Source organism: Pongo pygmaeus, chromosome 9 (assembly GCF_028885625.2).
Source record: "Pongo pygmaeus isolate AG05252 chromosome 9, NHGRI_mPonPyg2-v2.0_pri, whole genome shotgun sequence".
Taxonomy (NCBI): Eukaryota; Metazoa; Chordata; class Mammalia; order Primates; family Hominidae; genus Pongo; species Pongo pygmaeus.
Genome location: NC_072382.2, coordinates 104,313,139 through 104,333,141, shown reverse-complemented (window position 1 = coordinate 104,333,141; position 20,003 = coordinate 104,313,139). Strand labels below are relative to the sequence as shown.

At 40.2% G+C, this 20,003-nt stretch overlaps 1 pseudogene; it reads left to right on the top strand.

The window, feature by feature from the left end:
- Positions 1-2,728: 2,728 nt before the first annotated feature.
- On the top strand, positions 2,729-19,086 carry LOC129008734 (sacsin-like; annotated as a pseudogene).
- The last annotated feature ends 917 nt before the right edge of the window (positions 19,087-20,003 follow it).

Below are 20,003 nucleotides of genomic sequence, written 5' to 3'. Positions count from 1 at the left end.
CTTTCTAGAACAATTCATGTTCAATACCCTGATCATACTGGGGACTGATTATTTGACAGATAGTCTGCCAGTAGGTGTGGTAGGATCACACACTCTATAAATGAGTCATATGGCTGTCACATACCCTCTCCTATTCTCTGCACCAACAGGATCTTTCTTTTCATCTCACAAATATTGTAAGTGTTCCTTACACACCTAACAAAGAGAGGTAAATCAACAGTTGTCCTGTATCTAGGCAGGATCAAAGCAAAATGGAGAAATGGAACTCTAGAATGTTAGAGCCTGGGAACCCGCATATTATTTAATAGACTTTCCAATTTTACAGGTGGGGAAATAAAACTAGTTTGGAGTCCACTCACCTCTTGTTTTAACCCAAATCTTTCTTCAGTGGGATTCCTTTCCTGCTCTAGAGACTAAATTTCTCATCTCCCCCTCACCCTCACCCTCCTGTTAGAATACACTCTTGCTACCATTTTGTACATGGAAGCCCCTGGGTGATAAGAGTGCATGTGCACATGCCAATTTTGTGACAGATTTACCATCACGAAGTTACATGCTTACACCATAACGACAACACTATAGAAACTTGTTCCTTCTTTTATTGACTAATTTAAATGCCAGACATTTTCATAGTTGCGAAGTATGAAACAGTGAAGGAAATACATTTAACTCAATTTCATTGAGTTTTGTCTGGTGAGAGAAAGAAATCAAATGAAAGAACACAAATTAATGTATAACTACAAATTATAAAGCTGTTATTAGAGAAACGACAAAGCTGTAAAGAGTACTGTTGGAGGAAGGGTTATCTGCTAAAGTTTGGTTATTAGAGAAAGTCTCTCTGGGAAAATAATGTTAAAAACAAAGCTTCTAAATCCAAATGGCCAGGTGGGTGAATGGGTAGGAGGATTTAAACTACTCTAAGGAAAGAAAATGCAAATTAGTGTTGAGGCCCAGTGGGTTAAAAAAAAAAAGTCCTTGGCAAGTTCAAGGAACTGAAAGATGAGTGCCTTATTTGCATGTTGGAGAGTAGGGGTGGAATAAGATATTAGACAGGTAGACACAATCAAATCATCCAATGTCTTTACAGTATACTAAAGAGTTGTATTTCACTTTTAGTGCATTGTAGATTCATCGAGTGAGTCTTAAACAGATACATTATGCCAGCCATTATATTTTTGAATGATTACTTTAGCTGGAGAGAGTTGGAAGAAGTGATGATAAAAGTTGGAACAGGTTAAAAATGACAAGGAAGGGTGGTAGGGACAGGGGACCTCTGGGTAGATTGAGAGACATGACTGGATTTTTTTTTTTTTTTTTTTTTGGCCCTGTCACCCAGGCTGGAGTGCAGTGGTGCAACCACAGCTCACTGAAGCCTTGACCTCCCAGGCTTAGGAAATCCTCCCACCTCAGCCTCCTGAGTATCTGGGACTGCAGGTGTGCACCACCACTCCCAACTAATTTTTGTATTTTTGGTAGAGACAGGCTTTTGCCATGTTGCCCAGGCTGGTTGGGAACTCCAGGGCTCAAGCAATCCACATATCTCAACCTCCCAATGTGCTGGGACTACAGGTTGAGCCACCATACCCAGCCCTGATATATATTTCAACATCATTCAGATTTCATGATAAACTAGATAGAGTTCTGAGAAAAAGGAAGGTATTAAGAATAATTCCTAGATTACTGGCTTGAACAAATTCTTGGATCACAGCCGCTTCAACAGAGTCACGGGAAGGCTGAAAGAGAAGCAGTTTTGTGGGAGAAAGTTAAGATTCAGTAGGAATCACCTCACCTTTAAATATAGAAATTCTTGTAAGTTAACCAACTAAAGGCATTAGTAGGCCATTAGATGGAGGAATCTGGAGCTCAAAACAAAGTAGATAAAACTGTGGGTGTTTGGCGGCATCAGTCAAGTTATGGGAATAGGTAAGTTTATATGGGAAGATTGTAGAGATAAAAGAAGATGGCTCAGGACTGAACCTTGTAAAATGCAGTATCACTCAGACCAAGCCAGGATATGCTGTGGTAATGAGCACAGTGGCTTAGATTTTTCAGTGGCTTAGAACTAAAAGTGCATCATAGTATTCCACTGGGGTCTCTACTCCAAGTTGTCCTCACTTCAAGACCCAGGCTGATGAAACAGGCACCACGTTGAACGCCAGCCTTCACTGCGGCGGAGGGAAAGAGTTATTGGTAGATTTCGCGCTGACTCCTAGAAGTCTGTGTGGATACAATAAACATCATTCTGCCCATATTTCATTGGCCAAAGAAAATTACATTGCCTCATCTGACACTAAAGATGGGAAAATAATATACTGTCACACGCCTGGGAGGAGAATCAGAAATATTTAGTAGAGGACACTAATCATAAACACAAAGGGCTTTCTCACAAAAACAAAAAAAAGTAACATGTGTACCCGGGCTGCCGCCGAGGCTCGCGCCTGCGCAGTGAGCATCCCGCCCTCCGGCTGCTGGGAGCCTCCCAGAGCCGAGGGGCGGCAGGGACCAGACGCTGGCTTTGGGGCTGCACACCAGCCCCGCGGCTAACGACACCCGCGACGGGGGACAGGTTGATTTGGTTACACAACTCCACTACCCGTTGATTTTCTCAAAGACATTTTGCGAAGACGTCCAGGAGGACAAATTCTTAAGGCCTTCTTAATGGACATTTGGAACAGGGAGAAGCAGACACTGCCTTCTAAATGCGGTTTTAAAGCAGTTATGGTGAATGATGGGGGCAGATCTTCGCGTGTACAACACGGTTTTCAGCCCGGACGACTGGCACGGCATTCAAAAATGGCAAGAAGTAAGACAAAGTATGAGCCTTTGAAGGTTGGAAGATTTGGAATTGAGTTTAAGTCTGGCTACCATAGAGATGTTCCTTGTACCTTTAGTGGTGACTGGATTGGGATGTTCGAGCCTCATCAAACACTTTTTGGCCCACATGAGTGAGGCCAGTGTTGGAATGTCAAAGATGACAGCATTTAAATTCTTGAACTTTTGGACCAATTTCTGCCATTTGTCGGCATTTTTGGAAGCACCAAGGAAACATTCATAAATGTCAATTTTCCAGAAACATTTTTTCCTTTTCCTTTTCGCCTGCATCCTCGACAGCTTAGTAGTAACCTCTACAGTAAGCAGAAGGTTCTCCAGCTGTTCGTCTTTTAGGGCAGATGTAGACACACTGCTGCTCTTTCTAAAAAGTGTGGAGGACGTCTCCTTATAATGTCCGAGAGGCTGGTGGAATGGAGAAACCGGTATTTAGAGTGACTTCAAGGGCACTCTATTTAGACGGCACTGAAACGTGAACGTCTGAATTCTATAAAGATCCTGGGAACTGCTCTAAGTAACAATTGTGAAAGGACTCCAAGCAATGGCATCAACTGTGTAACATACCATGCCAGTATTAGAGCCTCTCTTCAGCGAGTTGTCCCAGATTGCAGGGATTTACGCAGTTAGCCATGATTGGGTCAGTTTTAGAAGACAAGAGTACTGAGGATGTACAAAAGGCATCTTGGTTGGTGTGTAACAGTGTGGGTGGCCAAGGGTTTGCAGTAATCTTCAGTCTTTAGTGAATGAATTGAAATCTGTCCCAGTCATTGGAATAGCCATGTCTTTGTCAAGCAGAGATGGTGAAGCAAAAGGAGTAGTGTCAGATGTCTCAGGAATAGCATTTTGTTTTCTTTACTGCAGGGTGGGGAAAGCAGAACGGGCCTCCCAGTTCACATCAGTGGGTTCTTTGGCCTCACCGACAACATCAGGAACATAAAATGAAGAGATGTGGGCAAGTGGAGAGACCTGGCAGCTTTCTGGAGTGAATTTGTTTTCATGACTGTTGTCCCTAAAGTTCATGCTACTTTGATCTTAGATTCAACAAAACTTCTGGAGACAGAAAAAAAAGTAACATTCCTATATTTTCAGTATTTTACATTAGATTTTTGACAGAGAAATATGTACAAATGACCCAAAATCCAAAGGGAAGGAAATACCACTTTCATTAGTAAAAAGTTTTTCTCCCTCTCATCTCATCTCAGCCAACCAGAGTCTTTTCCAGAGGTAAACAATGCTACTAATTTCTTATGAATCCTTTAATCTACTTTATGTATTAATAAGCATGTCTATTAAGCCTTTACTTTCTAACCCAAAGGGTGGCATACTTTATATCCTATTCCACAATTCATTTTTTCTCACTTAATATATCTTAGAGACTGCTCTGTATCAGTGACAAAGAGCTGCATTATTCTAATTAATAGCTACATAGTAACCCAATATACGAATTCATCATTTATTTAACAATCCCTTATTAGGGAAAATTTGGGTTTGTTTTCGATATTTTGCTTTTTAAAAGAAATAATGTAATTAACCTTTTACATATGTTACTTCACAAAAAAATACCATAATTAATAACCTTTTACATATGTTACTTCACAAATGTGAGTGAATCTGTTAAAAAACTATCTTGCTTAAGGGCTAGGTAGAGGAAGAACTGGAAAAGCAATTCATTGATTCCACACTGCTATTGTTGGGATCATCCATGACTGGCTTAAACTCCTGGAGGTGGGGGTGTGCTTAATCTCACCCTAATCATGTTGATCAGTGGGTGAAGAAAGAATTGGCAGCAATATTTTCCACCAAGAACTGTGAGATGAGAAAGTAGAAACAGTATGCCGAGGCAATCTAGGTAATATGTTGGCAAAGAAAGTACTTATAGGAAATATTTTCTTTTGTGTTTATAGATTTGATTAATGGTTCCAGTGAAGCCTTTATTTGGGGGAGGGTAAGAAAAAAAGGAACTTCAATTTATAGACACTGTAAAAGGTGCTAGATGTGTGCAATTCTTTCGGTCCTCATGTTAACCATGGCAAACAGTAATGTCTTTAGATTATAGACTTTTAGGCTTAGTAGGATGAATTTTCTCATGATGAGCAGCTAGTAAGCAGCAGCACCGAAATTCCACTCCAGAACAGACTTAGAATCTGTATAGGAAACTCACTGTTTTCTTCTCTGAACTCAAAACACTTGTGACACCAGATATGTGGGGGTTTTTTCACTCCAACCAATTCTTTAACTTTCCCAACACTGGGTGTCATGTAATTCAATTATCACACTAAATACCTGAAGTTAGTGCAGACCCCACAGATTAAGGACACAATCCCATAAGACCGCTCTGCTTACTTCCAACGCTAATCACATGTCTGGGCCTCCTGAACGTCCCACAGACCAGCTATAAATGAGAGCTATCTACAAACCACTCCTCATGGTCAATAATTTGCTAGAAAAGGTCGTAAAACTCAGGGAAACATTTACTTAAATTTATTGGGCTGAAAGCTCCCAGCTTCTAATCATGGCTTGGTCTTTCTGATGACCAGCCTCTGTCCAAGAGCCCACCAAGAGTCCTCTCATTAGAACAAAAGATGTTCTCATCACCCAGGAAATTCTAAAGGATGAGGGGCTCTGTGTCAAGAACCAGGGTCAAAGACCAAATATTGGAACAAAAGATACGCCTACCACCCCTATCTATAAGGGTATTAGGAGCTCTGTCTCAGAAACCAGGGCAGAGACCAAACATTAGAACAAAAGTTTCTCCTAGAACTCCTCTTACTCAGAAAATTCCAAAGGGTTAGGAGTTCTGTGTCAGGAACTAGAGCAGAAACCAACATATGTATTTCTTATTATTTCAAAGACCCCTACGTTCAGACAAGACCAGCACTAATGGCAAATTCATTAGGATTCCCAGAAAGAGATAAGGTGAATGTTTCAATGCTTCCTACTTCTGAACAGTTTTTGTTCAGAAAATTGGGAGTATACCTGCACCTTCAGGAAGGGAACAAGAGACTTCAGCTTTGCAGAGATTGAGAGGGATGCTGAGAACAGGCTGGGAGTTACCAATAAGTAGCCGCAGAATGGTGGTAACCAGGCAGAAAAGAAAGTGAGTGAATATAACCTGAATGAGCTTGGAAGCACATTTTTTCCCCAATCAATCCTCCAGATGATAATGCAACCTAGCCAATAACTCAAGAACCTATGAAGAGGACCCAGCTAAGCTATACCCAGACTCATGACCCACAGAAACTGAAATAATAAGTGTGTGTTGTTTTAAGCTGCCCAGACTCATGACCCACAGAAACTGAAATAATAAATGTGTGTTGTTTTAAAATTAGTGGTTATTTTCTACTCAGCAATAGATATCTAATATGTTGAGTGATTGCCTTATTTGGAGCCACAGCTACATAGCAATTATCCAGATGATTCAGGCCAAAATCCATTTCTGCTACAGAAAGTCTGGAGGCAGAAATATCCCACCCCCTTTTGGAGCTCATAATCAGCAATGATACCCCTGACATAGAGAGACAAATGACGGTGTCTAGGGTGGGCTTTAAGGCAAAATTTTAAAGTGGAAATAAATAGCCATTAATGCTCTCACTTTATTTGGGGTATCTTTCTCTTATCTTTCTGTATTTTACTCACATCTTTTTCCAGGCACCAAGCAGCACTAGAACACACAATTTGCAGTCATTAATAAAATAATGCATGACGACAAGTTTAGAGTGTGTGAGTTATAAATGTTCCTTTCTTTCTATTGACTAGCATTAGGACATATGGTAAATATGCATGTTTTAAGAGACAGAGAAGTAGTAGAGTTAGAGCAAAATACACACACAGAAAGACAGACAGGCAGACAAACAAAGAGAGACAGAGAGGAAGGAAAGGGTGACACGATGGTGATAAGGCAAGTGTAGGGAGGAATACATGAACTGTATTTGAATTGCAGGAAGATGATTCAGGTATGAGAATGCTGAGAAGCAAAAATCTGTGAATCAGTGGAGGGAGGAGGAGCAAAGGGAGTAAAGAAGGAAAGGGTTAAGGTGATATAATGTAGGACTGCATTAGGAAATTCCACTGGGACCAGCCACCTAAGGGGCAGTCTTGAGATCAGGGAGGGGAGAGTAACCTGGAGAGCAGTTTCATGCTAAGCCCTGGGGTGTAGCAAACAACCTTGCAGGTGGGCCTTCATGCCTCAAGGACCAGGAGCAGAGAGAGTTCAAGCTGGTCCACCTAACCGCTCTCTATCTAAGTGGGGAAGGGAGTGCTTGCATGAAGTGGGTTTTGGGAGGTTGAATTGCAGTTCTACCTCCTCCACTCCATCATTCATTGATTAATTCACTCATTTAACAGATACCCACTGAATGTCCACTGTATAGTGGGCAACATATGGGGCACAGAGTTTCACAAACGTGGCCACACTCTTACAGAGCATATATTCTCCAGAGGGAGATGGAGAAGTGAGCAGTCTATGTGATACACTACCAAGCATGATGGCCATAATGGGGAAAGCACACAGAGCTGTGGGATCACCAAGGAGGGGCTCTGCCCCCAGTGCTGAGAGATTAGGGAGGCTTCCAAGAGGAGTAGGCATCTATATGGAGAGCCAAAGGGCAAGAACTTAAGAGGTAAGAAGAAGGGAGGTGGTCCAGGCAGAGAGAGAGAAGAGTACTGGAGAGTGTCGATTACTTCTCTGGCTCAAAGCATTGCTTCTCAAGCCATCCGTAGTGAAGGACCAGTTCCTTACATTTCCAGTTCATCGTGGGTACTTTTCTAAAATACAGGGAAAGGGAATTACTATGAAAATGAGATGACAAAGACATTTTTAAATGTTCAGTTTTTAAATTATTAGAATAGATCCAATAGACATAAAATTACTTTATCAAATTGTTGTAAAAGTATGTTCGATTGCTGAGCTTATCACACACCAATTACAGTTCAGGAATCATCCCTGATTTACAGGCCGCACTTTAAGGAGCGCTTGCCTATAGCATACAGGAAAAAGAGAAAAATTACAGTCTAGAGGATTCTGGATGAAACAGACAAGGAAAAGAAGACTCAGTGAGCTGTTACCAGAAGCTCTTTCTGGGTGTAGGTAGCATTCAGACTGCAGAAACCTGTGGCCAGAGAGTCATCATGCATCCGTCTGAACTGCAACCATTGAATTCTCACCACACCCAGTGTCTAACACTAGTTAATTAGGTGGAAAGTGGGACACAATCAGTGAAACAGAGGGTTTTAGAGGAAGCTGAAGAAGGAATTAGGGATAATCAACTTCCCCTTCCCACTCCAGCTTCAAAGCTTTTGTTAGTTTATAAGAATCCTCTGACTCTGTAAAATAAACACCCTTCAAATTCAATGGTTTCTGGTTAAAAGGGGGGCAGGGGGAGAAACAACAGCAACAAAAAATAATAATAATAAAAAACAAGCAACCAAGCAAATAAACAACAACAAAAACTTCCACAACAGCAAAAGCTTTCCCACACATCCCTCTGCGTCTGCTTGCCTGGCTACTGCCTTGTTTCTCAGGACTGGCTGCAGAAGTTTTCTTTGCTGAGATGCATTCTCTGCCCCTCCTGAGCTGTGTTGCGTGTACCTCCTGTACATTCCCAAGATACACTCCAGTCACAGCACTTACCACTCTTTATTTAACTGTCCCCTCAAATTCATCCTACATTGGACTGCGACTTCCTTCCGTTATATTCCACTGTAATTCAGACATTGGTACATGGTAGCTACTCTGTAAATCACTGTTTGTTAAATGAAAGCATGCATAACTCCCTTGAACTAGGAAGAAAGTAATGTCAATTTTAGAATGTGAAGAACGAGTTGTAGTTGACAGGCATCTGGAGATGTCTGGAAAGGAAGGGCATTCCAAGGGAAGCAAGCTGCATGCACAATGGCATGGAGATATTAAAGGAAATGTTTGAGGAATCTCAAGGGAACATCTGAGAGAGTCAAAAAAAGGGAGTCGCATTAATTTATGTTTTAGAGAAAATATATGAAGCATCAGCTTTCTAATATGTTTTTGAGTATAAAATTAATGAAATATTTCAGTAAATGAAACAGTAGAGTAAAATTTCTTCCCAAAGCTTGTAAGTCATTGTTTTTCATTTAGTCACTCATTTAGCACATTTGCTCATTTAACAATCATTCCATTGCATCCATCAAATCTGTTTTTGAAGTAGGAAACATAAATAAGAAATAAATTGCCCACTCACTTAGCTAAGTAACACACGTTACCACTTCATGTGTAGTATATTTTCTCAGCAGCAATAAAATAGGAAAGAAAAATTACTTCATCAATTAAACAAGCATGCACTAAAGAAATGCCCTGGTTTCCATCTCTCACTGTCTCTTTTTTTTTTTTTTTTTTTTTGAGACTGAGTCTCACTCTGTAACCCAGGCTGGAATGCAGTGGCACGATCTCAGCTCACTGCAACCTCCGCCTCCCTGGTTCAAGCAATTCTCATGCCTCAGCTTTCCGAATAGCTGGCCCACCACCATGCCCAGCTAATATTTTTTAATTTTTTTTTTAGTAGAGACGGGGTTTCACCATGTTGGCCAGGCTGGTCTTGAACTCCTGGCCTCAAGCGATCCTCCCACCTAGGCCACCCAAAGTGCTGGGATTACAGGCGAGAGCCACTGCTCCCAGCCTGCTTGGTTTCTTAAGGATTAAATCAAAGGAGGTTGTTGAAGATATATACAATCTTCTTAATCCCTGCAAAGTCAGTAGGAAATCCAACCCTTTAACTTCTTCACTAGAACAAGGACATGGTGAATCATAGACCTACTATATTTAGAAGCAGATATATAATTATACATACTAGTAAGACCTTCCCAATCAAATTAATGGAATTTCACTGCATCACCATTAGCTACAACTAAAAGGTGACAAAAGCATGATAAGTGAATTTAGAGCATAAGTTATCTAGCTTGGAAATTTGCCACCTCCACAGTTGTTCTTAAAATCATATTTGGCTCACAGATATGATGATGGTGATGATAACAACGATGATTATACAATGATGCAATACCTAGTAACACAGCTGCTTCTTGAGCAATGCTCCCAAATCTCTAAAGCAGATGATTCAACTTGGTTTATTGTGGAGATTCAGCAGATAGTATTTGTTTTTTCCTTGCTTTATTTAACTGCACAGCAACAATTTCCTCAAGAGTCATTCCCTGTGGTAAGTTTAAATCCCCTTAAAATGAACTAACCCTGTCCCTTGAATCATAGTCACATTGTTTTGCTTTCTAAGAAATAAAACAACTGAGAATTTCAAGATCTCAGTTTCCTCATTTGCAATGTGAGAGGGTTTAATTAGGTTTTGAGGTTTGTTTGTTTGTTTTACTGTTACAGAACAGTGGTCCATATTTTGGGGGTATATGTGATATTTTGACACATGGATACAATGTGTAATGTTTATACCAGGGCAATTGGGATATTCATCACTCCAAACATTCACCCCTTCTTTATGTTGTGAACATTCTAATTCTTCTCTTCCAGCTACTTTGAACTATATTATTGTTAATCATAGTCATCCTACTGTACTATCAAAAACTAGATCTTATTCCTTCTATCTAACTGTATCTTTACAACAATTATAATTAGATTTTTTTTTTTTTTTTTTTTTTTTTTTGAGACAGAGTCTCGCTCTGTCGCCCAGGCTGGAGTGCAGTGGCGCTATCTTGGCTTGCTGCAAGCTCCGCCTCCTGGTTCACACCGTTCTCCTACCTCAGCCTCCCAGGCGCCCGCCACCACGCCTGGCTAATTTTTTATTGTATTTTTTAGTAGAGACAGGGTTTCACCATATTAGCCAGGATGGTCTCAATCTCCTGACCTTGTGATCCACCCTCCTCGGCCTCCCAAACTGCTGGGATTACAGGCATGAGCCACCATGTCCGGCCATAATTAGAGATTTTTAAAGGTATCTTTTAACTCTAAGAAAAAAATAGCAATCATGAAATACTCTGTAACAAATACCAAAGTAGATATATGTTATATATATAATTTTGTTTAATTCTTCTGAAAACCATTTTGGGATTGGGGGGAATTTTATTACTATTATTATAATTTTCTAGTCAAGAGAACAGAACTAACTTGAGTCTTCATACCCAGTTAGAAGTAGGGTTGGATTTCCAATCTCTGCCTGCTAAATCTCTATCTACCTCATACCCAAAATCATACCTTCAAGTTCTGTCTCCCATTCAACATTCCATAAGCCCATGATTATACAGTTTTTCAGAATTTTCAGGGTAGCAATTTAGAATGCCAGCCATTTGGAGTTTGTATCATGCTGTCTTATATTTTTAAGAGCTTTCTTTATATTCCTTCTTTTAGAGCAAGAAGTCTCTGTTCTCCAACCAGTGACCCAAACATTATCTTGTGTACAATAGCGATGCGTGTGTAGACCTCCAACACATGATGGATAAGAACACATTCTCCCCTCTCACACACCAAGGACATGGGCTGCATTTCTCTGAGTATCTCTGTTTACTTTTTATTCCATATAATACCTGATCACAGTGTAAGTTTTTGATGTCAGGGAAATAATGATTACTGTTGTATTAGAGCAATTTATAAAACACATGTCTATAATAGTATATCTCTATCCTGTAAAAAAAAATTTCATACATAAAGGAAGACAAATAGTCAAGCATAAGGTGAAATATGAGAAGTTCTTTAAGAAAGCTACAAAATACCACAGAATTCCAATCAGTTAAACAATATGATGTTTGACAGAAAACAAAATCTAATCCATGTTAGATTCATTGACGTGAAATGAAATTCTTAGTGTAGTAGGCTTAGACTTGGAAATAGAAAGCAACAGCTCTAATTCTAGTGCTCTTCACTAGATGCATGATCTGGAACAAGTGATGGAAGGCCCATGTCTCTAAGTTTTCTCATTTGACAAGTGAGAGGTTTCTATTAGATTGGTGATTTTTAAACTTGCTCCATTCTTCCACAGTATTTGGGGGTTATGTTAGAGGGGACAAAGAGAGAGGTAGTAGGATGAAAGTGAGTCTCTAGAATTCAATGCTTCTACTTTAAGCACTACTATTGTGCTTTGCTTTTTTATCTGTTTGCAAATTTGATCTGTTTGCTAGACATACACACAGATTGCTGGTTCAGTAAAGCATTCAGTATTATGACATAATTGTTGTCAAGCACTATACTGAATAACCACCAGATTTCTTATTGTATGAGTCTTCATGAAGATGACATCATGTGTAATTTCTTGCTCAATCCCAGGTATCATCACAATGGTGGTTTCCTCAGTTTTTCAGGAGTTCCCCTTTCCTGTTTCTGAGGCTACTGAGTGAACTAGAGGATTCCTGGCAGGAAGCACCAGGAGCACTGAGGTGATGGCTTCTCCACAGCTAGTGCATGCACCCTATGGTGGTCGGGGAGTTCCAGCCTCATTTTGGCTGGGAAAAGATGACCTATATTCCATTTGTCCTAGAAAATGCCTCCTTTTCTGATTTCCCTTGCCTCTGCAGGCATCAGAAGTCCTGCGGGAAAGAGAGAATTTGGGTTTTCCTGAGAAATTCATTCACTTCCCCTTTTCTGTTTGCATTCATGTGATACTCCATTTAGATGGGGAAGTTGTGGTTAAACATTAAATTGAGAGAGGAGAATGTGTTCTTATCCATCATGTGTTGGAAGTTCGTACACACATCTCTATTGTACATAAGGTCACTGTCTTCTGTGTAATTGCAGCACTTTGTATGAATCTCTTACATCACAAACTAAAGGTACCATGCATGAGTAATTTACTGGCCTGTTTTTCCTTTCTCCACCCTAAGTGACTGGAAATATTAAGAAAATATTTGTTGAATGGAGGAAGACATATGTGAATGGATAAATGCAGCCTAGCCCCCTGGATTAAATGTGTTCAAGCATTCATGGAGAAAGTATTACTAAATGTAGTAAAGAAAAAAATCTGGTTACTCTACTGAAGAGGAGGAAGCTCTGAGACTTCATAAAGAGAGAGAGAGAGGGAGACCCTGGCATCCCTGCTGATCCCAACCTTCCAATCTTCTCCACCAAAGCACCAGACCTGTGATGAAGCCAGAACATCTAGGGTGTTCTAGCCCCAGTCACGATCTGACTGCCACCAAAAAAGAGATTCCAAACAACCAAACTGTTCAGTTGAGATCCAGTCATAGAATCCTGACAAATAGTTAATTGTTACTGTTTTGAGACACTAAATCTGCAGTGGTTTGTTATAAGCTAAATATATACAGGAGAGGCAACCAAGTAAGCAAAGAACAAATAATATCCCACAAGGTAGAAGGCTAAGCAGGATCGATACCATGCCTAGAATCTACGTGGAAGACCTTTCCCACCGCTTCCGGGAAAATGAAATGAAGCTCATCCTTAATGGAAAGAACGGCAGAGAGCTTTATTATGGCACTCACACACACACAGAAAAAACATAATGGAAAAAAAAACCAATTGGGTCACTTAGGGCAACAGAATTCATTTTTCCTGCAGATATATTAGTATCAGTTACCACTTGCAGATAGTCAAAAAGAGGGAAAATCCTGGCCAGTGTGGTCAAACCCCATCTCTACTAAAAGTACAAAAATTAGCTGGGCATGGTGGTGCACGGCTGTAGTCCCAGCTACTCAGGAGGCTGAGGCAGGAGAATCGCTTGAACCCAGGAGGTGGAGGTTGCAATGAGCCAAGATCACACCACTGCACTCCAGCCTGACCACAGAGCGAGACTCTGCCTCAAAAAAAAAAAAAAAAGGGAAAAGAAAACTTAGAGTAATATCAAAAGGAAGTCTCTTGGGGGCACCAGAACAAAGATTCATCTCCACACCTTCTTCTTTGAGATATCTGCTGCTAAATTACTGGATGCATATGTTTCATCTTCCACATAGATGATGTCATGATGACAGCAGAGGCCATGTTCTTGTGTGGGGCATAGTTGCTTTAATCACTCACAATGCCTAGTACAGTGTTCTGTAATTAGTAGGCCCTAAGTAATCAATAACTGATGAAATGTCTGGCTAACTGACCCATCTTTTAATCACGTAAATCATTAGGTCAACACTGTCCAATAGAAATATAATAAAAAGACTGAGTGCAATGGCTCACGCCTGTAATCCCAACTCTTTGGGAGGCCGAGGCTGGAGGATCACTTGAGCCCAGGGGTTCAAGACTAGCCTGGGCAACATAGTAAGACTCCATCTCCACCAAAAAAAAAGTTAGCTGGGCTTGGTGGTGTGCACCTATAGTCCTAACTACTTGGGAGACAGAGGCAGAAGGATCACTTGTGCTCAGGAGTTCAAGGCAGCAGTGAGCTGTGATCATGCCATTAATTCCAGGCTGGGTGGCAGAGGGAGACAGAAAGGAGAGGAGAGGGGAGGAGAGAAGAGGAGACGAGAGGAGGAAAGAGCCTCACGTAGAAGTTTAAATTTTCTAGTTGCCACATTTTTAAAAGTAAAAAGAAAACAAGACAGACTAATTTTAATAATATATTTTATGCAACCTAATATATTTAAAATATCATTTTAGCATGGGCTACCAATATTTAAAAATCACAAATGAGATATTTTTCATTTTTAAAAAATAGTTTTCAAAATTTGGTGCATATTTTACACTTGTGGCACACCTCATACAGATTAGCCACATTTCAAAGGGTTCAGTGGTCACAAAGATGAGTAGGTACTGACCCAGCTTCATAACAGAACAACTAATTGCTGTCAATGTCCTCTCAGAAATATGCTTCTCAGGTAGAACTTTCACAGTCATTAACTTTCACTGAAAAATGATTCAGCTAATAAGTTTGTTTCATTTTATTTAGCTTTATGATGCACACTAGCAAAAGCCAAGATTATCATGACAAAGAAAATGTGGTAGTATTGTAGTGTATTGTGTGTTTTAGCAGACCCAAACAGTGCAGTGCAGGAAATAACATCCTATATAGAGGAGACCCAGGTTCCTTTGACTAGCAATGGGCTTTGGGAAGCACATTTTACTTGTTCCCTTTTCCTCTCTCTTGTGTTGCCATAGGACCCTATCTAAGTGGCAGTCCTGGAAGGTAGTAGTCCTAACAAGAAGCAAGAGACCAGGGGACATCAGGACAATAACTCTCTATATCACTCCTAGCAAAAACTAGAATCCCTGCAATGCTCTACAAGCTCTCCCTCTCATCTGCCTCTGTCTTTGCAATCACTCACCTTGTCCGCTACTATGCTTCCCTTTGCCCACTCTGCTGCAGCCACATTGGTCTTGGTGTGCTATTTCTTGAATGTGTGCTCGTTTACTCCTCAACAGTTTGCACAAGTCGTTTCCTTGGACAGGAGCACTTTTCCCCCAGATATTTTTATGGCTGACTTAGCCATGCTTTACAGCTTTGCTTAACTGTGTAGGATGGGGTGTGTTTCATTGTTGATGGCATTATTGATGGTAATCATGAGTTTGCAAAAGCAACTGGTTGACTTCCATTATGTCACAATTTCTGATGAATATTGAGACTGCACATTGCAAATGAAGAGGATGTCACCCTAGGTGAATCACATAGCATTTTGTTGTTTTCTGGGAGTGCCAGGACCCTACATAAAGAGGGAGCCTGCGGGCTGAGACACTGGAACAGCAGTCAGGTAGGGAGCCATCACTTGCCTTGCACTGAGAAGGAAGACAAAGGCCAGCATGTCCAGGCTTTTTTTTTTTTTTTTTTTTTTTTTTTGCTGCTGGTGCTGCTCTGGGGTGTGGGGTTGCACAGCTTCCCAGCGGCTCCAGAAACACAAGAACAAGAAGCAGAGATAGTCCAGGTAAATGCTGCATTGCACCTGCCAGTAATGCAAGAGCAGTGTGTTCCCATTTTTCAAAGGTCAAGAGGTAGGAATTCAAGCAAATTTGGGATTCATTTAGGAAACAAGTAGTTTGTCAGGAACAGGTCCCCTCATTTAAAAAAAAAAAAAAAAAATATATCGCTGGGTGCAGCGGCTTATGCCAGTAATCACAGCACTTTGGAAGGCTGAAGTGGATCGCTTGAGTCCAGGGTTTGAGGTTGCAGTGAGCTATGATTGCACCAACTGCACACCAGCCTGGGCAACTGAGCAAGACACTATCAGAAAAAAAAAAAAAAAAGCAAAAAAGAAGGTAAAACTAGAGGGAACCAAAGGAGCAAGCAACACATAGACCAGCTGTACTAACTGTGATTCTGACCTCAAGAGTAAATCTAGACTTAACAATGGCATGGGTTCTTCTACCACAGTAACATTGCTGCACCACTGCTAAACACAATAAGAGCTATGAGATCATTACAGAAGTAGACAGATTTTATTTCTCTTCTCATTCAATTATTAAGGAAAAGGGCTATATTGTTACAATAGTGAAATGTTGCAATTTTTCAGAAAACTGAGAAAGACTTTACTTCTACTATTTTAGTATTCTTTTCTTTATCAGAAATACCTAGAAAACTGCTACTACAACTTGAAGAGTGGAAACAATCAATTTGGAAGGCAGAGAGACAGTAGCCCAGTGCTTGAGAAGCTGAAGCAAATGCAGAATTTCTTCAGGCTGAAGGTAACTGGGAAGCCAGATCGAATTTGATGAAGCAGCCCAGATGTGGGGTGCCTGATGTGGCCTCCCTCATCCTCACTCAAGAGAGCCCTTGTTGGGAGCATACAAATCTGACCCACAGGTAACAAGACTGCGCAGCAGAGTGAGACAGCTGTTTCCCACCACAGTGGGAAGAAATGAGGTTCCCTGTGTCTCTGTTCTCTCCTTTATCATTTTAAGGATCAAAACTACACGCCAAGTCTGCCTCAAGAGGATGTGGACCGTGCCACTGGGAAAGCCTTTGAACTCTGGAGTAATGCCTCGGCCCTGATCTTCACCAGGGACTTTGAGAGTGAAGGGGACATAATGTTATTCTTTGTGTGAGGAGGTAAGCTCTTCTCTCCCAAAACCATTCTGAACATTCCCTCCTGCTACCCTGTGATCTGCTCCATCAAAACTGCTGATGGAGGAAAGCCTCACAGATGAAGAGTATCTTTTGGCTCCTTGTTATAGCTCTTTTGTCTCGCCTGGGTAAGGCTGAATAAAACAAGGATATATCTTTGTTGAATTATTTTTCTTGCAGATCTCCATGACTATTCTCCCTTTTATGGACATGATGGTTATCTTGCTCATGCATTCCCACCTGGACCAGGTATCGGAGGAGATGTTCATTTTGATAATGATGAAACAAGGACCAAGGATTTCAGAAGTGAGTCAGCTAATTCCTTCACTGCCTCTTTAATTTTTCCTTCCCATAGCTTATAGAATTTTTTTTGTTTTATCTAAAAGAATGCTTTCAGTAAAATGAACCAATTTTACCTTTATTAGTATAAATACTTCAATAAATATAAACTGTTGATACTATAAATTACTTTTGTCTCATTTCATAAAAATGTAAGAGAATATTATTTCTTCAAGCTGTGTAATTTTACTGACAAAAATATATTACTCTAAAATTTTTACTAGGATGTTTAATATCATATCATTATGTACATTTGTCAAATATTCAGTTCTTTGAAAATATTCAGGTTTTTGGATTTTGTATGCATAAAATGTAAGGACACTTGACCCTATCACAATGCAAAATGAGTAATTTAAAGGAGTTTATTTGAGAGGCCGAGGTGGGTGGATCACTTTTAGGCCAGGAGTTCAAGACCAGCCTGGCCAACATGGTGAAACCCTGTCTCTACTAAAAATACAAAATTAGCTGGGCATGGTGGCATGTGCCTGTGGTCCCAGCTACTCAACTTGGGAGGCTGAGGCACGAAAATCACTTGAACCAGGAGGCAGAGGTTGCAGTGAGCCAGGATCGCACTACTGCACTCCAGCCCAGGGGACAGAGTGAGACTCTGTCTCAAGAAAATTTAAAAAAAAATTAAAAACCAGTTTAAATAAGCAAAGAATCTTGAAACATACTAGCATAAGGTATATATCTTGCCAATAAGGAGGATTTTTAAATATATGAAGTTTCAAACTGCTTTTCTATGAGGCGGTAACTTCTATTTGTGCAGAGACACTCTGGCTTCATGATGTAGGATGAATTGACATTCTGGAGTAACCAAATGAACAAATACGAAATCCTTTGTCTGCAGTCAGCCTGGTCAAAAGCTCAGATGCGTCTTCGTAGAAGGTGTCCATCCACCTCCCACCCCTGCAGTCCTGCCCGGTGCCCACCACACACACACACCTGTGCAGCTTGAGAAGTGACCCAATTATACTAAGAAGAAAGGTCTTCTCAAGTGCAACTTACATTGGAATAAAACTCTCCACCCACTTCTTGTGAAGTAAATGTCTGGAGGAAATTCTGTCTAATATCTACTAGACTCCAGGCAAATCTTTTCATGGCCGATTTTTTGTTGACAGGCAGTAAGTACCGGGTCATTCAGGAAGATCAACTGCCGAGTGGCTACCCCAGGAACATCTACAGCTCCTTTGTCTTCCCTGAAAGGGTGAAGAAAATTGATGCTGCCATTTATGAGGATGACACTGGAAAGACACAGTTCTTTGTTGCCAATGAGTATTGGAAGCAAAGACCTACCCTCAGAAATCTTGGGAAATCAGATCACTCTGGTGGAAGGAGGGTTGCCTTTTAAAATTTTTCTCAAATTTCACTGAAACTTTCCTTTTTTCTGGGAATGAATGCAGCCAGGCCCAGAGCCATTCAGTCCCCTACGTGTTATCACACTGTTGCCTAGCAAGGCAAGGAACTTGTTGGCTTGCATTTGAAAAGGAGATAAAGAGCAGAACACACAAAGGGAACTAGAGGCATCCAAAAAGGAGAAAATGAAGCATTTCTCCTTGATAGGACAGAACATGGAGCCCAAGGGAAAATTTGAATCAGATTTTTATGGTTGAGAATATCTTAGAGTTTGTCTAGTTTGCCCCATTCTCCCTTCCAGTTAAAATTTCTTAATAGTTTCATGCCAACAATGTACCCACCCATAATTTTTAAAAGCAGCCATTGGGGTTTTGCAAAATTGAGGCACAGATAGTACCTACCTCTCAGATTTGTTACGAGAATTAAATGAATCTTCATATAAAAAGCACTTAGGACAGTGATTAGTACATGGAAAGTTCTACATGAAAGTTAAGTGTTTTTTATTGTTTTTATATTAACCACAACGTGATATTTTTAGTTATTTTTTGTTACCAGATATGATGAAAATATGCAGTCCATGGATGCAGGTTATCCCAAAATCATTGATGACTTCCCCAGAATTAGTAAAAAAATTGACCTGTTTTGAAAAATATAGGTAAAGACCATTCAATTTCCTCATTTCACTATCATAAAATTACATATTTAGTGTTACATAGATAAGACAGTAAACTGTGTACACAAAAATATGATATTTTGAAGAGTTCATGTGAAAAATCATTATCTAGTTTCTTTTATTTCTAGGTTTTTTCTATTTCTTTTGTAGAAGAAGGCAGTATGAATGTAATCCTAAAATGAAGCGAATTTTGACTCTCCTGAAAACTAACATCTGGTTCAAGTGCAGAAATAACTGATGGTTGACTGTTACCAAACAGAAAAGAAAAAGTATTTTTAATGAGCCCAAAATATGTTCTTTTCTAAGAAACCAGGTATTTCAGTATTTTATTTTAGTCTCTTGGTAATACAAGACAGAGACATAGAAATACAATCTTATTTAACTTCAATCCGAACGTACTCTATGTTAGCTAGAATGTATTGCTTCATGAACTTATACAATTTAGCTTTAAGCAAGTACTAAGGGATGTCAATCAAGGTCATCCTTAGGTTTTTACAGAAAAAAGCTTTTTAGTAGAGTCCAAGACTCTGACTTTAACCTGAGCAGCTGCACATATGGGATGCATATCTCAATTTACCCAAGACAATAACAGCCCTCAGTTTCAACAACAAAAAAACAGCATAAAACAGTATCATCCTTACATGTACATGGCAACACTGTCACATATTAAAGAAAACAGATACTTAAACTTAGTATAAAAAATAAAGTGGCTGGGCACAGTGCCTCACACCTGTAATTCCAGCACTTTGGGAAGCTGAGGCAGGTAGATCACTTGAGGTCTGGAGTTCAAGACCAGCCTGGCCAACATGATGAAACCCCATCTCTACTAACAAAAAATACACAAATTAGCCAGGTGTGGTGGCAGGCACCTGTAATCCCAGCTACTTGGG